General features: G+C 36.6%; 1 long non-coding RNA gene across 1 annotated transcript; it reads right to left on the reverse strand.

Annotated features, from left to right (window-relative positions):
* Positions 1-1,524: 1,524 nt before the first annotated feature.
* On the reverse strand, positions 1,525-5,957 carry LOC113080877 (uncharacterized). Its single transcript, XR_003282039.1, has 3 exons — positions 5,094-5,957; positions 3,317-3,574; positions 1,525-2,635 (listed from the first exon to the last, which is right to left on the reverse strand). It is a non-coding gene; the product is annotated as an uncharacterized LOC113080877 (long non-coding RNA).
* Between the last annotated feature and the right edge of the window lie 16,631 nt (positions 5,958-22,588).

The raw sequence follows: 22,588 nt of genomic DNA on the forward strand, positions 1-22,588 counted from the left end.
GTGTTTGAAGATTGAACACCACTACACGACTTTCTTTCGCTCTCCTGTATTAAGGCTGTAAAATATTTGTTATGATCAGCCCCTTCCAAATTTCAGATACATCATGAAGATATCCTTCAATTTCAACCCTTCCCCTCTTCATGATTTTCACAACAGCAATACTCCTGTGCAAAACAAAAGAAAAATCTCAAACAATACAACCTTATACCACAATATACAAAGACATACAAACAAGATGCCCAGCAACTTCATGTATATTTTACACTGAATCTTAAAAGGCATAAATATTAAACAATCATTGTAAACATACATTCATTTCACTTTATTACTGTTAAATGCTTCAATAAGACAGTGACTTATGGCAAACCCACTACTATGAACAATTCAATATTAAAAAACACACTTTTTTAACACGCTTTCTATCCATAACACATAATTAAGTGCAAATGACCAATAACATATCCTATACAGGTTCATCATGATATACAATAAATGTACACTGTTAAAAATATTCCGTAAAATATACGGTAAAAAAACGGCAGCTGTGGTTGCCAGAATTATACCGTAAAAAATATGGTAAAACCGTTTTTGGTTTAACGTTTTATACCGTAAAAAATACAGTTACACTTTTGTAGGTTTAACGGTTTTACTTTATATTTACAGTTTAATACCATAAATTAACTGATATAATATTAATATGCAAACTTATTGAAGCACTGAAATCTGTTTTGTACTTTTGTATTACACTGGTAATTCCCAAAAGCAGGTGGTGAGAGAGTCACGTGGTGAAACAAAGCCCATCACAAGCAACTTTTAAATAATAAGATACATAGAAGGTGCACGGTGTCATTCACACAAGCACTAAACACCATCATGGTGAGACTCATTAAACTGAAATATGCAATAAACATTAATTTAACAACATTTTATGTAACATACAAACCTAATAAACAACAGATGAGAAAAAAATGAAGAAGAAACATAGTTATTTCAAAGAAAAAACATCAAATTCAAACAAAATTTGAAATGCAACGCAGAGAATTCTGGGAACGTAAGTTTACGGTTTTTCCCTGTAAAGTTTACAGGAAATTACTGTTAACCAGTAAACAGGTTTGTACTGTAGCATTTTCACAGTTTTTTACCGTTAAAATCAGTCATTTTTTACAGTGTACCCATTAGACCAGTGGTTCCCAAACCTGTCCTGTCATTAATGAGCTGATGAGTTGAATCAGATGTGTTTAATTAGGGAGAGAAAGAAAACGTGCAGTGTTGGGGGTACTCCAGGACAGGTTTGGGAACCACTGCATTAGACCCAACAAAATCGAACTTTTACTGTATTCCAGTGTTTTATGGTGTCTCCTTTATTTATACACCTTTTACCTGTTTCTTTATTATTCTCAGGTAGGTAAGGAAAGTCGACCCTGGACAAAACTATAAGCATTTCAAAAGTACTTACATCTTGCTCAGTAGACTTCCCTGTGGTCAGTTCTTGCTTAAATTACTACTCTTGCAGACCATAACTTGTCAATAATAAATTACAAGTTTTATTAAAATTAACAAAAGTTATATCAAAGTACAATAGTAAAGTTACAAAATCAAGGTATAATCAGCTGGTATCAGGGGTCGAGGGATACTGTGCTTGTTCAGTATCCGTCGGTTGAGTCTCTCTCTCAGTCTTTTATACCCAGACGTCGAACGCTGGTTCTTCTGATGTCATCACCTGGAGTGCTGCCAACTCCTCTGCCGAGGCTTTCAGTTGTTTACGTCGCATTGCTTTAGCCCTTTTCCTCTTCTTTTTCCTCTTAACCGTCAGGTGAAATACACCTTAAATACTATATTGTCCATTTATCATAAAAACTATTTCTAATATATAAGTGTTTCTGCTCTAAATCAGTCACTACATACATTTCATGCAAGTAAGCAGTTTTCTTAATGTAAGTGAAATTACACAATACATTTTCCATATAGCATTAATCACAGGGTTACATCTTTGTACTTAAGCAAATGCATTATTACTACTTAGGTTACAGTACATCTGTTTATAGCAAATTAAGCATTAATCAAGACAATACAATTGCAAAATCATCATCTCCATTAACACCCACTGCTTTGCAATTTTGCTGGCTGATTTCATCCTAACATCTTCAAGCTAAAGTACTGTTCATCATGTTTTTTAAACTTGTTATATTTTGCAAGCATCACATACACAGTGCCATCATGCATCAGTAAGCTGGTATGAAACACATCCATATAGTTTTCAACCCAAACTCGAGCATTCTTTCTTTCCCCTTGCACTCTTTTTTTTCTTTTTTTTTTTCTAATTTCCAGATACAGTAGTATCAGGTGACCAAATCTTTGTGCTCTGCTTGTCAGTGCTAAGATAGTGTCCAAATCTTGCTCTCAACAATCGTCCGTTCGTAATTTCATGTACACAAGCCTCAATCTGACGCCCCCAGGGGTCCTCACTCACTCAGGGGTCCTCCTCCTCTTCAGAAGCCAAGAGAGGGGATCTGGCATTCCAGGCATACCTTCTGGTGTGCGAGCCGCTTGTTTGATTCTTTGCACCTTGGGGCGTGAAGGCGGGCTGAGTCAGAGTTAAATCCTCCTTCTCCAGGAATTCCACAAATTTCTCTGCCTATAATAAAAAGCAGTTCATCAATTTTGACCACTTTTACAACTTCAGCTGTACATTTATTATGCAAGCAGTACACAAGAATCTAATCCCCAGATCTCCAATCTGTACCAGTCTTTAAGTTTAAAAAGATTGTAAGTTAATTTTTATTGTTTTCCAAAATGTATATCTGCACTCCAGTCATCAATTCATAAGATTCAACATTATATTCTGCATCATCATAGTCATTAATCCACATAATGAATGTATTCTTGAAGAAACATTCCTAGCATAAATCCCCCATTACAAAGTTCACTCTTAAATCAGTCAGAAATTGACGGCATCTCATACAATTATCTTGCCCAATAACAATCCAGTAATTAAATCTTCTTGTCAATAATTCTCCACCTGGGGCTCTCCTTAATTCCTATTTGAGCCTTAAAAGAATTTTTTTTTTCTTTTTTAATCAAATTGTGGTCCTTTGTATTTGTTCTTAATTTACTCATTTACCTATCATATTAGGTTTCCATAATAAATCATGCATACATTTTCAGAACCAATAACCCACTTAAATGAAGTTAAAAAATAATAAATATAGAAAATAAAAACTTAAAAACATATGTATGTAACCCCCCTTTTTTATTTTAATTTATATTATTATTTTTATTATATCATATTCACTATAATACAAAGACAGTTGTTTACCAGAATTTCCAAAAGGTTGTCACCGTTTCCTGACAAAACAGCAATGCTGGTAGAATCATTCTTAGAGTTATCCTTGGTATATCACTCAACTGTTCACCCTTCGTGGCACTCTGTTGAAATGCCATTTATTTCAGAAGTAAAGTCTCAGACCTTATGCACCAAAGGAGTGCTACGTTCGGTCAAGGTCTTTCGATTAATCCCTCTTTCAATGAGCACTTGTTTGTCCTCTTTATCTCTACTCCTACTAAGCCCAACCACCTGCATGATAATATTATCGACTGTAGAATAACAGATTTTTAATAAACTTCTTATCAGTCCTCCAAGGCCCTTTAGTTCTCACAAAATCAAAATCCCCATGAAAGCTCTTACTAGTAAAATAACATACAGTATAAATTATCCATTGTCTGTATCCTGCATGTAATTTAATATATTGTGGTCTAGCTACTGTCCAATACAATGGGTACAGAGTCATTCATTTCCCTTTATCTTCTTTAGCATGATTCTCTCTATTATCCATATATATGGGCTCATACGAATAGACTTCTTAAGCCAACATACCATTAATTCCTTAATTAATATCAAATCTTCTAAAATAACTATCTAAAGGCATATTTAAATAAGCCTTGTCTTCCAGTAAAGTAATAAACAGTCCATAAGCTTCTGTCAATGGTCAAAACCTTTTTGACATCTAGAATGCCACTAATATTAATTTACATTTTGTGATTAGGTGCCGATATAGTCATAACATTATGGTATTCTGGGATTTCCTTAGAAATAGAACAAAATAATCTGCTATCCTTTACCTGAAATCTCATCCAAACTACAGGAAAAGGATAGTAAGTGCTTAGCCCGGTATTTTTATATTTAATATTTTTATTTTTATCTTTTATACTCATTCCATCATGAGATTCTCTGTTTTTCATCTAAATTTTTGGGCTTTAATGCTTTTCACAGTAATGCTCTAATATTAGTTCCTGTATCACCAAATAAATAAATAATAAATAATACAAATGAACTGTATTATGATTTGATCTCTTTCAGTTAATTTTCAGTAAGAACATTTTCCCACAAGAGTTCTCAATCCTTTTGAATATACACTAATTCATTCAGTAGTTTCACCTAACCAATATCAATGTATAATAATATATTAATATTAACCTATGTCAATATATAAACCAATTTATCCATGCAAATGGATCCCATAATTTTTTGTAGTTTCACACATTGTAAATTTATTGTCATTATAATATTTTTCACAGTTTCTTTGGAATGCACTTTTAGGATCATACAACCCATATTTTACACATTGGGAACCTCTATCTTTTTATTTAGTTGCAGTAATCTGGGGTTTCTTTATTTGGCTTAACACTGTCCTCAGTGTTGCTCGTGTAACACCCTAATGTCTCTCTAGGTCCAATATAGAATATATGCTGCAGGCGTTGCCAAATCCAAATTCTCTTTATCCGTGTAATGTTACATGGGCTTGACCTTATTCTACATTTCACTAATGTATCTTTCCCCACTGTATATATATATATATATATATATATATATATATATATATATTATATATATATTTTTTTTGTATTATTATTTCCTCACATTGGCTACATTCTTCCAATGTTTTTAGCTCACATGACCCTGAAAAAAAATTACACTATAGTACAGTGGGAAACTTCTTTAACAGTAATCTACTCAACCACAATCACTTTTGTAGTGAAATCAATTATTGGCTAAATTCCAGTTAAAATCACAACCCCTGTTATACTAATAATACCGTCAGACAAGGTTGTGGTATACAGGCTTGTCGCCAGCGTTGTATTTTCCTGGCCCATTTCTCTCTCTCGTCTAAGTCTTGTAATTTCATCATTCCTGAGAGAAAAATAAGAATAATAATAACACAATAATTCAAACCACCCCCCTTCTGAACCTTTTGTCAATTTACTCACTACTTAATCATGTGCCAATTCAATGTCAACTGCACATGCTAGAATTTGTGGTTCAGAAGTGGTGGTCATGTTTACAACAACTTTAAACATTAGTTTAATTCAGACAAGACTGCTGTTACCCCTCCATAATTGGCTTCTTGCCCAGAGATAATACAGCAGCTTGCTGGCTGTTCTGTCTCCATAATGCAATCGGACACACAGAACTCTGCTTCTTTGCACTATTAGTTGAAATTAGTTAAAATGGCAACGCACATTGCTATTTGAGTCATCAGATTCTCCACGTCTCAAAAAATCAATTCTAGGTGCCATTATTCACTCACCTATATTACTTTATAATAGTGTTTTAGCAACGGTGCCCACAGACCAGATAATTCCAGTTCCCTTATCTGGCCGGCATGCTTTGACCTTCACGTCAAAGCAAGTTTTCAAGCACTCCAGCTCCATTCCCAGACCTTTGGGGTCAACGGGAGCCATTTACTTTAAATGTCACCCATATGTCTTCTAATACGTTATGACCATAGATAATCGACGCCTGATCCCAGCTGTTGTTGATAAGTCATGTTATCAACTTGCAATCTTGAACCTTCAATTTTGCCTTTACTAGATAAATCAACAAAGGTCTTGTTCCAAGACCAAACTTTATGTCTGCCATGTACCAGCAATTTATGGTATTTAATGTCATCGAGACATACATCGCATATAATTACATATTCCCTGTCCACAAACAATCACAAACTGTTTACTTTACTCCAAGCCGCTGTGTCATTATTACTTCAACTTTAGAGAAACTAATTCTACATTTTCACAGAGCTGCTTTAATTTATCCAGGAGTTTTGTAATCTTGATCTCTCTGTATTTTTGGCATAGTTAGAGGTTTACTAATCTTTTTTGTATTTTTTTTATTATTATTATTGCTTTTTAATTCCCACCACAGTTATTCTTCAAAACTACCACAAATAGCACACATACACCTATGCTATATAACATTTCAGTTTAACAGGTTTAAGCAATCTACCTGTCAGTCTGGCTTTTACATGCTCAATATCCTTCGCTATATAATTATCATCGCATCTCGTCCTTAGATTAGTTTCAATTCTAATCACACCTCTCTGGTTATTAATCTCAACCAATTTAACAAACTCAGCCTAATCTCATTGATAATTTTCCTGATTGAATTAAATTTTCTCGTCCTTGGTTTTTAACCACGACCAAATTCCTTTTACTCCACTGAGGCCATTATCTGTTAATTCCACATTGTTTATCAACTATTTTAATTTTTTTTATCATTCTTATTAATTAAATCTTTAAACGGTTTATTTTTATGTTTAATGTCTAACCTGATCCAGACGTGGTCTCCTACTCAGCAAGAGTCTTCTGGCTGGTCTTTTGACTTTTGATCTCTGTAAGATTAATATAAAACATTAAATCTTCCATATATTCATCCCATCTATCATGATTACAATTGGCCCGTTTCCAGCTTTTTAGAATCCCTATATGTCTCTCAGCTATTGCCTTTGACTCTGGGCAATATCTTATAGATTTAATTAAACTTATATGTTTTTCAGTTACAAAGTCTTCAAACTGTTTTCCTATAAAATCTGTGCCGTTGTCACACCTAATTTTTTTCTGGCCGGCCCCAAGCTACCAGTAATTTATTGACATCTTTAATAATTGCATTTGCTTTTGTCTCTTTTAAAGGCTTTCCCAAAATTTGGCTCGTAAAGCCATCTACTACCATCAATAGATATTTATTACAATCTTTAGACCTCGGGATCAAAGGTCCAGCGATGTCCAAAGATTATTCCTGGTTAACGCTGTCTGGTATAATACCTCCAAAATCACTTCGTATTGTTTTATTATAGCCTTTATGCATGCACTGTTCACAATTTAATCTTACATTTCTCTATTTCTGTCTCAAGTTAGAAATATGTATTTTATAATCTGTCAAAACTTTGCAAACTAAATTTACACTTGGGTGCATAATTTGGTAATGTATTTTCTGTATTACGTTTTCTTCTGTTTATTTAATCACTACTATTCGTCTCATGCACGCTAATTTATCAACTTCATTATTTCCTTTGTCTGCCTAGGAATATCCTGGCTGATGTATCACTGTAACATCAAAATCACTTATTATTTTTTGTATCTCTTGCCAAAATGTTGCGTGTTCAATTTGCTTACCTTTTGACTTGGTGTAACCTTTGTCATTCCAGATTTGCAAATTGTCAGTAATTCCTGTTGCAACAGCAATCCGTCACTATTATGGCCTGTAAATATCCAAGTTTTTCAGTGTTTTCAAAGCCTGGAACACTGCCATGAGCTCTGCGTACTGTCCTGTGCCTTGCACTACTCCCTCATTTGAAGCTATGACCTTGTTGCTCTGTTTCAGAATCAAAAGCCCAGTGAGCTTCCTCGTCTGTGGCCGTTTTTGAGCTATCTGTGAAAACAACTGTATTTTTATAAAGCTCTAATTTCTTCTTCTGTCATTTTTTAAGTTCTTTTTGTCTGATTTTCATATCTGGATCTAGAAGCATACTTTCCCATCTCTGCCATCAGCTATTAAGCGCACGGTCATCCTTTACATTGTTTTGGAGAGATGAGCTAATACTGCTGTTTTCATGTTAACAAATATTATTTGGCCCCTTGCCAGGCCTTTCAACTCGGAAATATCGTTTTCTAAGTGCTGCCAGCTGCTTCTTCACACCAGTAAATTTAAGTTCTTGGATCTCCCAGCTTCCAGTCATAATTTTACCAGGTATGTTACTTTTCTTTTCTCTTACTATTAATTGGTAACCTGTTTCGTCTGTTTCCAAGTCAGCCTCTAAATTTTTCTCATCATTTCTTCCTTCCAGCTGTCCTGAGTTTAATATAGCTGTTTTAATTTCTATCAACGATTCGTCAGTTTTTTTGTCCATTTCAATTGTCCACCTTTGATAATCTCATAAATAAGTTTAGACATCTGCTAAAGCCAGGGATTAAGTCTCTAACATAACCCGGTAACCCCATTGTTTGCTGGCTCTGTCTAACTGTTTTTGGGGTCTCAAGTTGATTTACTCTGACTTTCATTGACTAAGTAACCCCTCTGTTACATGCTGAAACCCAAACTCCCCAAAATTCGACTATATCAGTCATTAATTGTCTCTTTTTTTATATTTATTTTCAAATCTGCCTCCGCAAGTTGTTTCAACAATTCTGTTACAAGGTTTATTTCTCCATTTGACACAATTAATATGTTGTCTATATAAAGTTCAATGTCTAAATCTTTCAGAATTTCACACCTTACCAATTGAAAAGTTATAGGCGAGTTTTAATAACCCATCAACAAACGTCGGTAAACATAATGTTTGTTGTTTACAGTAAAAGCAGTTTTTTCCTGACTCTCTTCGGCTAGAGTAATCGAGTAGAATCCATTGGCCAAAACAATTTTCTAATATAACCGTCCATCTCGTATTTTTTTTTCAACTGTATCTCATTCGTTAATTACATAACGTTTATCCAGTCTTGTTAAACGATTCAAAGTCTCAAAGTTTGTAAGAAATCTATATGTCCCGTTCGGTTTCACAGCTAACTGGATTGGCCAGTTAGTAATAGCTCCTTTAACTTGTTTTATAACTCCCTGTTCTTCAAGCTCTTTTATGGTTAAAGTTAGTTCAGCCATTCCGTTTTTATTCATTGGGTATTTCCTTTGTGGTTTATGAATTCCACTCTCAATAACATGTGCAAACGTATCATTTACTTTGCCGCAGTCATTTTTGCTCCGTACATATGAAGTTTTACATAGCTCTGACATTAACTGGTCCATAGCCCATTGTGAACCTTTAATTTCATTTCAGATTCTTCTTAATTCTTGCTCATAATTAACCGGCTTTAATCTTAAAACCTTTTTCAGATCTTTTGCTGCTAATAAATTTTCAGAACTTCTAATCACAGTAATTCCATATCATTCGCCTGTTTTTTTCCATTTTAACTTGTCCGTCATTTGTTTGTACCTGTATCGTACTATTTATCTCTAAAGGCTCAGTTGAGACAGACATTCATGCATTTGTCAATCAAATAGTACTCTGTTCCATGAATATTAATATATACATTTTCATTTTCTTCTTTAACTTTTGGGTCACACAGTCTCTGTTTCAACTGGACAGCTAACCTTCATTCTGTATCAGAGTTGACTCGCTCCTTCTTCTTAGTTTTACATGTTTCCATTTTTCCACTTTTGTGGAAGTTTTCTCCCTCCCTGTGCATACAGGTTTCCTTTTTTTTTCTGTCTGAGACGTCTGTCTATTTCCAGTGAACTGGTTAACCTTCCTTGTTTCACCGTAATATCCTGCTTCATATTTATTTATGTATTTTATTATTATTATTATTATTATTTATTTTTAAATCTTTCTGGCCTTTGGAATTTATTGTTATTATAATTATTTTTAAATTGTAACCCTTAAGCTTCTTTATTTTGCAATGTAAATTTCCTCATGGTTTTAACATGTTTTGTACCAAGATCATACTCAGCTAGTTTTTCTTCTGTTTTTCTCTAGTCGCATTATTCAGCAGGGTAACTAAATTACGCCTACATGCCTCAGCAATGGAACTTTGTCAGCATTAGGGATCTCCTGTTCTATAGAAAGCCAAATTTCTAATAAAGTTATATGCTCTTTTCCGGGCATTAATGAGGGTTTTTGTCCATTCTTTAATTTTATCATCTATACCTGTCAAAGTCCTCAACTTATCCAAACCCTCCGAGGATATGAGTTGACCTGTACAGGTCTGCACTAACCTCGTAGCGGCATCTCGGCTCAGCTGCACATTCTCAGCCGCTTTCATTAGGCTATCTGTTCTGTATATGCACTCTGGTCTTCGTGCGACTTCTTATTTCCTACCTGTTTTCTAACTGCTTCTGTTAATTAAAATTCCAGCAATTTCGCATGTACACTATTCTGGTTTTCTTCAGTTTCTCGTGGAGTTACTGTACAACTTCAATTGTCTGTAAGAAGTTGTAAATCTAGGAGTTGCTCGCCGATCCTGACTGTTTGTCCTTGCTTTGCGACCTGACCATCACTATCCTAATTAATTCTGTCCTTCAGTCCTATTACTTCCGCCCATTTTAATATTTCTATTACTTTTTCCAGATTTTTTATTTCTGATTGAACTAGGCTTTTTCCAGTTCTTTAACTATTTTTCTATTAATTAGTTTGTCACTTTGTTATTCCATCTGGCCTCTTCTTTTATTCTAGATTCTTTGTAAATATATTCTGTTTCTCTACTTTCACTATCTTCAAAATATAGTGAAGAATCTGACCTGTCTGAGTCATATACAACTCCGACACCTCGGATTCATCTTCAGACTCTGCCTGACGCTGTTGTTGTTGTTTTTTTCTGTCCCCTGCAGGACCATTCCCGACGGCTGAGAGAATCCTGGCTGGTTGTTGTCCTCCCTTTTCTCAATAATTTTTCCAAGTTCATCCTGATTTATGTTAGTCAATAATACATTTATGGTCAATTGACCTTCCTGTGACATATCTGTAATTCCCAATAGTATGCCTTCTAATACTGAATTAACTGGGTGTTTAAATTGTCCTGTTTCCATTAAAGTCATATGTATTTAATTTTTTGTCTGTGTAGTGTTTCTTTTATTATTGCTGTTGTTAATATCCTGGCCTCTAACCAGGAACGTTCTGCACTACCGAATTCATCTCTGTAATCAGTCATTACTGTATGTGCTACATAATTCTGCTGCGGACGCCCAGAGGTTATTCTCACTGTCGCTGTGTGTTGCGTTCCGAGCTATAGGCTCTCATACTTACAATCTCCTGTAATGCCTGTTTACCTAATTTATTGAAAATTGACCCAGCTATTCCAGAGCCAGTTAATATTTGTTTATTAACTCTATTATCTCCACAACAATACTTGGACATATATTGGTCAAAGCACAGCACACAACCACAATTATTATCCAGCAAAGTCTTCAGCTCAATCTCATGAGTGGTGTGGACAGTGTCCGGCGATGGAGGTGGATTCACAGGACCTTCCATCTCAGGTGCAGGTGTAGTGTCTAACAGATACAATATAAAGAAATCATGTCATATCACAACCTCTAGTCCTAAGGAATCCAGATAAGCTATACACAGGGGGATACACTACCGTTCAAAAGTTTGGGGTAAGTAAGATTTTTTTAATGTTTTTAAAAGAAGCATCTTCTGCTCACCAAAGCTGCATTTATTTGATTAAAAATAAAAATAAAAACAGCAATATTATGACAATTTAAGATGACTTTTCTATTTTAATATATTTTAAACTAATTTATTCCTGTAATCAAAGCAGGATCACACTTTTCATAGGCAGGTTTGCCTGCAAACACAGTCACCAAATAAATTGCAATGTAGCCAAGATGTACAACATTTAAAACTGATTAATGTTATGCTTTAGTACATTGGTAACTTAAGCTCATTTTCTAGCCATTTCATGCTAGTTAACATTTACAGAGAGTTATTGTAACTTACCTTTGTGAAAATGCTTTGAACACACCATCGTGTGGTGGAGTGTTATCGAATGTAATCTTGGCCTCCTTACCGTTGCTATCCAAGCAATTCGTCGCCTTTTTGTCACCTCTGAAACATGGCTTGAACTATTATTTTTCCACGCTGGAAAACGATAAAAGGATATTCCGTGCTTAAGCTTTATGCCACTTCTGTCGTGAGAACGACTATTGCAGTTTATAACACAGCATGTAGACGGCATCTTGAACATTGCGTTCTTCCCTCCATGCAAAGAAGTCTGGCACCTAAATGCTTTGCGTTCACCACTGGGAATACGTCATAATGACGTCACATTAGCGATCTCTATAGACCCTTTTACAGTTGGTAAACAATGTGACGTATTTGTGTGGGCGGGGCTTAGCTGGAGGCAGAAAGATTCCCCTCAACACTTGGACAAACGGTAGCTAGCGAGTTTTCTTAGCTTGTTTTTTTAACAATGGCTGGAGAAAATCTGAATATATCTGCTTTATCTGAATATTTAAGGTCACTTACTGTCCGGGACCGCAATAATTATTTGAAATAGTTAACTTTAACGGACGGCACCAGTTTGTTCGACCCGTACACAATCACTCATTGGATGATCTGACAGGATTAACGTTACCTCCGATTGAGTGGCCTGACATCTACACTTACCTGATAGAGAAACCGAGCGTGTATAGTAAAGAGAAAATGAGGGCGTATAAATCCTTAGATTAAATAAAGAGTGACATTACAGTAAAATTATTATTAAGATGTAATTCGTTTCTAGAAATAAAAATTCTGAAGACTGCAAATTAATTATAAACTTTCTGTATTTATTCTTTCTTACCATGTTCTTAAATTCCGGTCACAATTAATCACAACAATGTATATAAAATTTTCTCCGTCGATTCTGGCAACCAACAACACAACTAGACGACATTTTAAGCTCCTTGAGTAGCCGACCCTGTGTTGGTTTGTATTAGCCGCCTCCAGTTTTCCGTTTGTTTTGCCTCCAGCTAGCGCCGTGACATACCTCTGACGTACGCGCAAAAGGGGTCTATAGGATTTCAGAAAACACTATTCTGCTCCGTTAAATCGACGTTTTGCCACCGCGTTATCCGTTTGCCATCTATGAACACGACATCGCGGGGGGTGTAAGTGCTCCCAGTTAGGAATGCACGGGTCTACCGGTCACGGCTTCCTCCGGTGGAATTCATACGCACGGCATGTACATATTTTAAACAAAAACTGATCATAAACGACGCCTTCTCAAAATTACAGACATGTACAATCATGCTGATCACATATTATGGGATATTCAGACTTTTAGCCATTAATATGTTTTAGGATAATGAAAAACACCAACGTCTGGGGGCTGCCAAAATATCTCCAGTCCCCCAAAACCCACTCAGATTCCAGGGGTTAAAGAATATGGAAATAAATAATTATATAATGACAGGCTACTAAAGCAATTCATTAAACAAAAAATAAAGTATAACTAAAAAAAAAAAAAGAAAACTTATTTTAAATGTGATAGCATAGTATATACAATAAACATTTCTGATGATACATATAAAAAAATTATCCCTTACATTTTTAGACCAGTGAGAGATGTCCAAACATGAATGAAATATCCCCAAAATAAAATAATACGACGTAAAAAATTAAATAAAATGTTTAAATGATAAACAGAATCTCGCAGGTCCTAGTCTAGTATATATATATATATATATATATATATATATATATATATATATATATGATCATATTATATTAGATGCGTTATGCATTAATCACTTTAGATTCTTTAAAGTTCTTATTTTTAGCACGATCTTCAAAGTTTTTTTTAATACCATCTCTCTCACACACACACACACACACACTGAAACATGATGCCAAAGTCTTTCTGCATGTTTTAAAAATGAAAACAAAAAATATTGATTTTGTTTTAAATCTATCCTGAGGAGCTCGTTTGTTTGTCAGCATAGACCAGGGATCCTCAAATCTGGACCTCGAGATCCACTTTACAGTAGAGTTTAGTTCTAACCCTTATCAAAAACACCTGAGCATGCGAATCAATGCCAGTCGGTGTCTTCAGGATCATTAGAAAATCACAGGCAGGTGACTTTGATCAGGGTTGGAGCTAAACTCTGCAGTGCATTGGACCTCCTGGGCAAGATTTGAGGAACCCTGGCATAGACTGTGAAGTTTAGATGAAGTTGTTTTATCTTTTAGAAAAAAGACCTTCGATCAGACTCATCCATTAAAGATGGTTCAGGAAAGACCCACGCATCCTAGAGATGTAATTTATGTGCGTTGCTACGGTCGTAAACCTTTCACATATCTACGGTACTTTCAGACACAGAGCAGGAAAGACATTTGCAGGGCCTCTGTTTATCCGTTCCAAAATACCTCCATTTAAAAGCAAAAATAAAATATAAAAATGACCGTCTGTACATCTAACGGCTGTAGTTCTATATTATATATTTTATATTAAAAGTATCCTTACTATCCATATTATATTTTTTATTTAAAACAATATATTTTACCAACAGTATACCCCCAACGTGTGTTTTCCATCAGTTGTTTGGCCTTCAGCCTTTTTACGTAGTGCTTTTCATTTACTGTAAGATCGCTTTACACTAGTGTAATGAAGGTTAACTTTTCTTAAAGTTTATAGTTGTTTATAGTTGTATTTTACTGTATCCCCATCCTTCTATCCTGTAGATGGTATGCGTAGTGTAAAATAACAAATATACATTTTAAAGTCAATAAAATAATTACACCTACAATTGTAAACGTGTTTAAACACATTGTGTGTCACTAAAGCAAGGCACAGCGTCTATGGTCTTATTTTTTAAATAACCCGATGACCGGCATCGTTTCTTCATATAATTTATGCACCCGAGTGCTTTTCTGACACGAGTAGAAAACTCTGTCTCTTTGGATGTGTTTGGCAGAAACATCATTTCTACATCAGAAATTTTTTTAAATGTACGCTTTTCTCATTCGACAGAAATACTATTCTCAAATTATTTACCCAGCCTATAACACTCTGTGTAATTGTTCTTACCTAGAACAGAAAACATACGCTTTGACTATTTTGTAGGCATCATGTGTTGTTAAATGGTTTACTAATGGTTTACTAAAAAACTGTAATCACCGGCAGCTGTGATTTTTCAAATGAAAGAAATGTACGAGCTAAGGATGTTTCAACTATTATCATCATTTCCTTTTGACCCGGATAAAGCGGTAATTAATTTTCAATGCGAGTGACACAATATACAGTTCTCATACTATTGGTGTAAATAGCCGTGCTAAAACATTTATGACTGTTTTTGCAGGCCAGCAGATCATGTCGAGTGTTTCACATCTAAGAATCACAATGTTTTTCATCTCATCTCCTTCAAGCCATTTCTCCTGAAGTTGTACCTGCACTCACTCACATCATCAACACTTCCCTCCACACTGGTGTTTTTCCCTCATCATTCAGACAGGCAAGTATAACTCCACTACCTAAGAAACCCAACCTCAACCCATCTCTTTTAGAGAACTACAGACCAGTTTCCCTTCTTCCTTTTATTGCAAAAACACTTGAACGAGCTGTGTTCAACCAAGTCTCTACATGTCTCACACACAACAATCTCCTTGACAGCAACCAATCTGGCTTCAGAAGTGGACATTCAACTGAGACGGCCTTGCTCTCAGTTGTTGAAGCTCTAAGACTGGCAAGAGCAGAATCCAAATCTTCAGTACTTATCCTGCTTGATCTGTCCGCTGCTTTTGACACGGTTAACCACCAGATCCTCCTATCAATGCTACTGGCGAAAGGCATCTCAAGAACAACACTTCAATGGTTTGAGTCTTACCTATCAGATAGGTCCTTCAAAGTATCTTGGAGAGGTGAGGTGTCCAAGTCTCAACATCTAACTACTGGGGTGCCTCAGGGCTCAGTTCTTGGACCACTTCTCTTCTCTGTCTACATGGCATCATTAGGTTCTGTCATTCAAAAACATGGCTTTTCATATCACTTCTATGCTGATGACACTCAACTCTACCTCTCATTCCATCCTGATGATCCGACGGTAGCTATTCGTATCTCAGCTTGTCTAACTGACATTTCTTCCTGGATGATGGACCATCACCTTCAACTCAACCTTGCCAAGACAGAACTGCTTGTGATTCCAGCAAACCCATTGTTTCATCACAATTTCACCATCAAGTTAGGCACATCAACCATAACTCCTTCAAAAACAGCTAGAAGCCTTAGAGTTATGATTGATGATCAGCTGACTTTCTCAGACCACATTGCTAAAACTGTCCGATCCTGCAGATTTGCTTTATTCAACATCAAGAAGATCAAGCCCTTTCTTTGGGAACATGCTGCACAACTCCTTGTTCAAGCTCTTGTTCTGTCCAGACTGGACTATTGCAATGCCCTCTTGGCAGGTCTTCCAGTCAATTCTATCAAACCTTTACAATTAATTTAGAACGCGGCAGCAAGATTAATTTTTAATGAGCCAAAAAGAACACACATCACACCTCTTTTATCAATTTGCACTGGCTTCCAATAGCTGCTCGCATAAAATTCAAGGCATTGATGTTTGCCTACAAAACTACCACTGGCTCTGCACCCATTTACCTAAATTCGTAACTTCAGACTTATGTGCCCTCTAGAAGCTTGCATTCTGCAAGTGAACGTCGCTTGATTGTGCCATCCCAAAGAAGCACAAAGTCACTTTTACGGACTTTTAAATTAAATGTTCCCTTCTGGTGGAATGAACTGCCCAACTCAATCCGAACAGCTGAGTCCTTAGCCATCTTCAAGAATCGGCTTAAAACACATCTCTTCCATCTTTATTTGACCCTCTAACTTTAACACTCACTATTTTAATTCTATTCTTAAAAAAATCTAACTTCCTTTCTAATCTTTTTGTATTCTATTTTCTCTTCATTTATTATGCAATTGTATATGTATGTGTGTGTGTATGTGTAAAGACCTCTAACTAGCTTGCTCTATTCTTTTATTTTTTTATTCTGTTTTCTTTTTATTTATTATATTAGTTAAAATCCCATGCTACGTGTACTGTGTTAACCTAACTGAGACTTGTTATAGCACTTATATATCATTGCTCTTTTTGTTGTTTTTGATTGCTTCCACTGTCTTCATCTGTAAGTCGCTTTGGATAAAAGCGTCTGCTAAATGAATAAATGTAATGTAAATGTTAACAACATGCTAATCATGCTAGAAACATGTTAGCAACAGCTACTCATGCTAGATAGATGCTAGCATCATGCTAGTTGCATGCTAATCATGCTCGAAACATGTTAATAACATGCTAGCAACATGCTAATCATCCTAGAAACATGCTAGCAACATCCTATTCGCATGCTAGTCATGCTAAAAAATGCTAGCAACATGCTAATCATGTTAAAATCATGCTAGCAACATGCTAGTCACTTGCTAGCCATGTTAGCAACATGCTAACCATGCTAGAAACATGCTAGCGACATCCTAATCATGCTAGCTACATGCTAATCATGTTAGCAACATGCTAATCATGCTAGAAAAATGCTAGTGACATCCTAACAACATGCTAATCATGTTAGCGCCATGGTAGCAACATGCTAATAATGGTAAAATCATGCTAGCAACATGCAAGTCGCATTATTGCTAGAAACATGCTAATCATGCTAACAACATGCTATTGACATGCTAGTAACTTGATTATCATGCTAGCGACATGACTAGTCACTTGCTAATAATGCTAGCGAAATGCTAGCAACATGCTAATCATGCCAGAAACATGCTAGTCACATGCTAATCATGCTAGAAACATGCTAATCATGCAAGCAACATGTTAGTCACATGTTAATCATGCTAGAAACATGCTAGAGACATGCCAGTAATTTGCTAATCATGCTAGCGACATGGCTAGTCACTTGCTAATTATGCTAGCAACATGCTAGATACCTTGTTAATCATGCTAAGTACATGCTAGTCACTTGGTAATTATGCTAGCAACATGCCAGCAACTTTGCTAATCATGCTAATGACATGGTAGTCACTTGCTTGTAATGCTAGCAATATGTTAATCACTGTCTTTCATAAACTTCTTAAACTTTTAAATCTTTTTAAACTTTTTAAACTTTTCACATTTTCAAACTTTTCAAACATTCTAAACTTTTCAAACTTTCTGGTCAGGCTTTCTCAAGCCAACTTAAAGTTTGTCTTGACAAACTTTTTTATCTAGTTCCTTCACTGCTGCAAGAGATGGCCAAGAAGAGATTGGGAGATAAAACACAACCTTGTGGGAGTCCTGAGTTTAAAAACAGCTTACTGGATTTAAGACCATTTACTAAAACCTGCTATTCTGTAAAAAACCCTTAATCCATAAAATTAGTGCTGGATGGACCTGAAGCTCCACCAGACGGTGCAATAGTGTGTCTGTGTGTACAGTATTAAAAGCAGAGAAAAAGTCCATAAATAAAATCCTGGTGTGAGGGTGCACTGAAGGTCACCCTGTCCAAAAGAGTACTGAAGGGTAAGAGTACTCACAATCACAGGTCTACCAAAATCTGCGTTCTTGTGAAGTTTCAAAAACCTGAAGTTGTCACCAAATATGTATGTCAAGCAGAATATTTTAAAATATTTCCTTTTCAACTGCTACCTATTATACCTGAACACAGTGGGATTGCTTTTAGCCTACACAACAGTGTAATTCTCACATTTGAAACAGTTTCCCTGTATTTGAAATAGCCTAGTCAAGTGCAGGAATGTAAATGCAATAAAGTAACGAGCATTCTATCTTGCGACGCAGCAGTTTGGCATTTCTTGTGAAACATGTGCTTTTCTCCCTCGTTGTCATGGTGAATCACTTTATCCGAGCTCCATTGATGATAGCTTTCCTTAGGCTGTGGACAGAAGAACAACCTAGGGTTTTTGTTTGCAGCGTAAAACAGCTCAGAGATCAGGGTTGGTTTTACAATTTGTTAAACCTACTTTGAATGGGGCCCAGGACTTTTGACTGATTATGTGTAAGGTTTATATAGATAGTATGTTAAACATTCTGTTTTATTGTTGTGATTCTACAGCAAGGGAATAATAGAATTTAATCAGAACATCAAACGATTTATAACACACCATTTACATATGTTGGGCTCCTGTGAGTTTTACTCGCACACAGACATCAAGAATCAGCATATGAATCTCAACGTTACATGCTTCAATGGTGCAATGCATTCTGGGAGCCATGGATAAGTTTCGTATGATGTACTCAGAATGCATTGCACCATGAAGCATGTCACCATTGTTGAGATTCTTGATGTGTGTGTGCGAGTGTATATGATCTCTGCTGGTGTTGAACATCTGACAGCGCTTCGCATTTCACTGGCAGCTGTCGTGTCTGTGATTCGACTGGAAGTTATGTGATATGTCATGATATATTAATGGAAAATTAATGGACTAATGTCGCTCAAATCTGCTGTGCATTTGAGGCTAAATTTCAACATGTAATGGAAAAAGGATTATAGGTTGGCATAAAACTCCATGGTAAATGTCACCCTAGGGGTAACATTTTAGCTTACCATATGTGGAAATGTGTTACTTGAATGAATGATTTGAAGAGTTGCAAGTTGGAGCACAAAACTACCTTGCTAAATTGACTTACGTTCCATTGTTTTTAGTTGCACTGAAGAGTAACGCTATAACTCAGAATGTGAACCGAAAGGATGTGGAAATGGCACTGGGGAAATGGTTCACAGGAGCACATGACCGTGGCGGGGAGAGGGCTTAAAAAAAAACATCGACAACACAAACGCCATGACTGTTTTGGATGTATTTTTGGAGAGATGTTTTCTTTTCTTTTTGTTAGACATTTTAAAAATATATATTTTGTTTATTTATTTACCGGTACATTGTAAAATTTAAATTGTTAAAGATTATGTTTGTTGTTCAATGTATTATATAATGAGTGTATTTTGTATTGTATTTTTGGAGGGGTTTTTTCAGAGATGTTGGGACATTGTTTTTTAAAGATAATTTTTGTTGTGCAATTTAATATATTTCTTGCAGTTCAAAGCATAAAGTGTCTTGTATTTATCTTGTACTTACATTCATTCTTCGTTTTTAATTTTTCTTAGATTGTTTCCTTAAATTAATGGTTGGGCTTACCTTTCATGAATTGCCCAGTTAGGACCAACATATGATCCTTACAGAGCCCACTTTAAGCCCATATGGGCAGGTGGGGCCCAAATGGGTCTGTCATGAATTGTCCAGTTAAGACCCACATAAGACCCTTACAGATCCCACTTAAAACCCACCTGGGCATCCATGGCTGGCTCCCATGTGGATCCTGGGTGCAAGCCCACTTTAAACCCCTTCAGACTGGTGGGGCCCAAATGGGTTTTGGCATGAATTGCCCAGTTAGGATCCATATAAGACTCTTACAGATCCCATTTAAAGCCCATCTGTGTAGCCATGTTGCAAAGCCCACTTTGGTACCCTTTGGGCAGGTGGGGCCCAAATGGGTCTGACATGAATTGCCCAATTAAGACCCATGCAGTACCCTTACAGGTTCCACTTTCAGTACGTCTGGGCTTCCACGGCTTGCCCCCAATGTGGATCCCGGGTGCAAGCCCATAATGGGGCCCACATTTGCCACCCATGAAGCCCTCATCTGGGCCCCACATGTCATTGCTGCCTGGGCATGTTCAGGCAGTGTAAAAAAGCCCATTGCTACTCGAACATGTGCAATCCCATCAATAAAAGAATATGAAGACAACCAGATGTGCAATAATTCTTGTTTGTTCATATTTTTGTTGTACATCTGACCATCAGTGTACGCTTGGATGTATAAATGGAAGAAGGACACATCTGCGCTGTACGTGTACGCATCCGGATTGCTCATGACGAAAGTATAACACAGGCTTTAAGGTAACCTTATTTCTGTCTAGGAGAAATATTTCAGTCAAAGACAATACATGCATTGTCATATTTGAAGTTGTTTTTATGCAGACAAGTATTTTATTGCACAGTGATTTAACATGAATCCTTAACCTATATTTACATACATGCAAAAATGTGCTGTACAAAAAAAGACTAGTGTTACATAGATTTGTTATTAAAAAGGTATTGCTCTCATACTAAAAATCTTGGACTTGAAAGTCCTTTCTAGTGTGTTTGTAAAATGTGGTGTATGCAATGCTGGACACTGAAGATATATATAAACTAGTAACCCTTGATGTTCTGAAATGTTTAATGCTATTTAAAAGTTAACGTTTCTGCTAAAATAAAACTGCAGACATCTTAAGACAAAGATCTGGATGAGACATATAAGAGAATCACGTTGTGTATCCTGAGCGTAGAGTAAACTCTGTCAGAGCTATAGTCTTGAGCAGCATATTCACGTGAAGCACAACTGAACCTCAGACAACAAGGGTTCGAATCCCTGCTGAAGGTACTTTCTGCCCCTGTTCAGTTCTCACCTGTTCAACTGTCTCTCGCCTCTTCTCCTGCTGTCCTCACCATTAAAGGTGAAAAAAAAAACATTCACATCCATGTGACTTTACGCAGCTCTACTGGATTTACATTCATTTCCTGTGAGAGGGAAAGCCACGTCCCCAGATATCACACAAGATTAGATTAGATTAGATTAGATTTAATTTTATTGTCACTGCACATGTAGGTACAAGGCAACGAAATGCAGTTAGCATCTAACCAGAAGTGCAATAAGCAGTAAGTACAGAATAAAGGTCTATAATATGTACAATAACTATACAGGTAAGTATTATGGACATAATTTACAGATATTAAATACTATAAGCACGATATACAGATAGGTGTACTATGAACATACTATACAGATGGGCTATGTAAAAGTGTATGTACACTATAGGCAGAACTATGAACATAATTTACAGTATTGCAATGGACAGTAAAGTGCATAGAAAAAAAAATATTTCAATGTGCAAATTGATTATACAGTGTTCCTGGATGAACAGGCAGTAGTGCAAGTAATAAAAAGTTACTTTTTGCTTGTTGTGAGTAAATAAATAAATCAGAGTGTTGAAGAGGGGGAGGAGTCTATGTGTGGTGTGGGGGGTGTTGAGGGGTGTCAGAGGGAAGAGTTCAGCAAGGAGACAGCTTTAGGGAAAAAGCTGTTCCTGAATCTTGTGGTCCTTGTCCGGAGGCTCCTGAAACGCCTCCCGGAGGGGAGGAGGTTAAACAGTTCGTGGTCAGGGTGAGAGGAGTCCTTGAGAATGCTGCGAGCTCGACGTAGACAGCGTTTCCTCTGGATGTCCTCAAGAGCAGGAAGTGGTGTCCCTGTGATGCGCTGTGCAGTTTTCACCACCCTCTGCAGTGCCTTGCGGTCAGCCACTGAGCAGTTCCCATACCAGACTGTGATGCAACTGGTCAGGATGCTCTCGATCGCACACCGGTAAAAGTTCACCAGGATGGATGAAGACAGCTGGTTCTTCTTCAGTGTCCTGAGGAAGAAAAGGCGCTGGTGAGCCTTCTTGACCAGGCTGGAGGTGTTTGTGGCCCAGGACAGTTCCTCCGAGATGGTGGTTCCCAGGAACTTGAAGCTGGAAACACGTTCTACAGCCAGCCCGTTAATGTGGATGGGGTCATGAGTGCTTCCATTCTTCTTCCTGAAGTCCAAAATGAGCTCCTTGGTCTTATTGGTGTTTAGGAGCAGGTTATTGTCAGCGCACCATGTGGCCAGGTCCTGTACCTCTTCCCTGTAGGCAGTCTCATCGTTGTCACTGATGAGGCCAATCACCGTGGTGTCATCTGCAAACTTAATGATGGAGTTGGATCCATGCACAGG

Source organism: Carassius auratus, unplaced genomic scaffold (genome assembly GCF_003368295.1).
Source record: "Carassius auratus strain Wakin unplaced genomic scaffold, ASM336829v1 scaf_tig00032387, whole genome shotgun sequence".
Classification (NCBI taxonomy): Eukaryota; Metazoa; Chordata; class Actinopteri; order Cypriniformes; family Cyprinidae; genus Carassius; species Carassius auratus.